Raw genomic sequence first — 2,585 nt, 5'->3', positions numbered from 1 at the left:
CGTGGCCTCCTGTTAATTGGCTTGACGTAGGGTCCAAGTCTCCTGAGTTGTATTCAGTGAGAAAATCACGTTCCCGAAGGTTTCATTCCGTTTGGACTCCGTTTGATATTCCTTTTCTTCGAACCCCTAAAACAGGCAAAAAACAGCAATTCTGGGCTGGGCCTCCGGTTAATAGGTTAGTCCCAAAAATAATATAGAAGTGAATAATAAAGCCCAATAATGTCCAAAACAGTAGATAATATAGCATGGAGCAATCAAAAATTATAGATACGTTGGAGATGTATCAGCGGGTAAGCACCCACCGCGCCCGCAAGGTGTTCGGAGATTCGCCTGCCTCGGCAATGGACCTGGACGACGAGGAAGCGCTCGTCGCGCTGCTGGAGGAGGAAACCGAGGCCGACGTCCAGAAAGAGGAACATCTCATGGTCCTCGCCGCCCTCGCCAGCCTGCTGGCGAGCAATGAAAAGCCGCAGCGAGGTGGCTCAGCGCCGGGGCGGATGAAAGCAAAGAACCGACATCGTCTAGAAGGCTACTGCATGCTCTACTCCGACTACTTCGCCGACGCTCCACTGCACGACGACAAAACATTTCGGCGCCGTTACCGGATGAGCCGAAAGCTTTTCCTCGGGATTGTGAATTCCATCCGAGAGTTCAACAACTACTTCAAGTGCAAGAAGGATTGTATCGGCAAACTTGGATTCACCTCAATCCAAAAATGCACGACAGCAATGAGGATGCTTGCATAGGGAGCTCCCGGTGATTCACTCGACGACTATGGGCGCATGGATGAGTCCACCACCATTGACTGTTTCTACAAGTTTTGTCGGGAAGTGGTGGCAGTGTTTGGACCGCAATACTTGCGAACACCCAATGCGGAAGACACTGCTCGGATCCTAGCACAGAATGCATCAAGAGGATTTACTGGGATGCTTGGAAGCATCGACTGCATGCATTGGAAATGGAAGAACTGCCCATTTGCTTGGCAGGGGATGTACAAAGGTGCCAAAGGCGGTTGCAGTGTGGTACTTGAGGCGGTGGCCACACAGGACCTCTAGATTTGGCACTCCTTTTTTGGTATGCCAGGAACTCACAATGACATCAACTTGCTGCAGTGCTCCCCTGTCTTTGCCAAGCTTGTTGAAGGTCATCTCCTCCGGTGAACTTCGAGGTCAATGGGCGGTACTACAACAAGGGGTACTACCTAGCTAATTGAAGGAAATATGCCCTAGAGGCAATAATGAAGTTGTTATTTATATTTCCTTATATCATGATAAATGTTTATTATTCATGCTAGAATTGTATTAACCGGAAACTTAGTACATGTGTGAATACATAGACAAACAGAGTGTCACTAGTTTGCCTCTACTTGACTAGCTCGTTGAATCAATGATAGTTATGTTTCCTAACCATACACATGAGTTATCATTTGATTAACGAGATCACATCATTATAGAATGATGTGATTGACTTGACCCATCCGTTAGCTTAGCACGATGATCGTTTAGTTTGTTGCTACTGCTTTCTTCATGACTTATACATGTTCCTATGACTATGAGATTATGTAACTCCCGAGTACCGGAGGAACACTTTGTGTGCTACCAAACGTCACAACGTAACTAGGTTATTATAAAGGTGCTCTACAGGTGTCTCCGATGGTGCTTGTTGAGTTGGCATAGATCGAGATTAGGATTTTTCACTCCGATTGTTGGAGAGGTATCTCTGGGCCCACTCGGTAATGCACATTACTATAAGCCTTGCAAGCATTGTGACTAATGAGTTAGTTACGGGATGATGCATTACAGAACGAGTAAAGAGACTTGCCGGTAACGAGATTGAACTAGGTATGAGGATACCCACGATCGAATCTCGAGCAAGTACATACCGATGACAAAGGGAACGACGTATGTTGTTATGCGGTTTGACCGATAAAGATCTTCGTAGAATATGTAGGAGCCAATATGAACATCCAGGTTCCGCTATTGGTTATTGACCGGAGACATGTCTCGGTCATGTCTACATAGTTCTCGAACCCGTAGGGTCCGCACGCTTAACGTTTGGTGACGATCAGTATTATGAGTTTATGTGATTTGATGTACCGAAGGTAGTTCAGAGTCCCGGATGAGATCAGGGACATGACGAGGAGTCTCGAAATGGTCGAGACGTAAAGATCGATATATTGGATGACTATATTCGGACATCGGGAAAGTTCCGAGTGATTCAGGTATTTTTCGAAGTACCAAGGAGTTACGGGAATACGGGGAAGAAGTATTGGGCCTCATGGGCCAAGTGGTGGAAGAGAGAACGCAGGGCGCGCGCCCCCTAGCCCAAACGAAATTGGACTAGGGGGGAGGCCTCCCTTTCCTCCTTTCCTCCCCCTCCTTCCTTCTCCCCTTCCCCCTTCCTTTCCTCCTCCTAGTAGGAGTAGGAAAGGGGAGTCCTACTCCTACTAGGAGGAGGACTCCTCCTCCTGGCGCACCCTATAGGGGCCGGCCAACCTCCCCCCTTACTCCTTTATATACGGGGGTAGGGGGCACCCTAGAACACACAAGTTGATCATTGATCTGTAACGCCCTCGATGCGGCTAT

Source organism: Triticum dicoccoides, chromosome 1A (genome assembly GCF_002162155.2).
Source record: "Triticum dicoccoides isolate Atlit2015 ecotype Zavitan chromosome 1A, WEW_v2.0, whole genome shotgun sequence".
Lineage (NCBI taxonomy): Eukaryota > Viridiplantae > Streptophyta > Magnoliopsida > Poales > Poaceae > Triticum > Triticum dicoccoides.
This window is presented reverse-complemented; position numbering follows the sequence as displayed.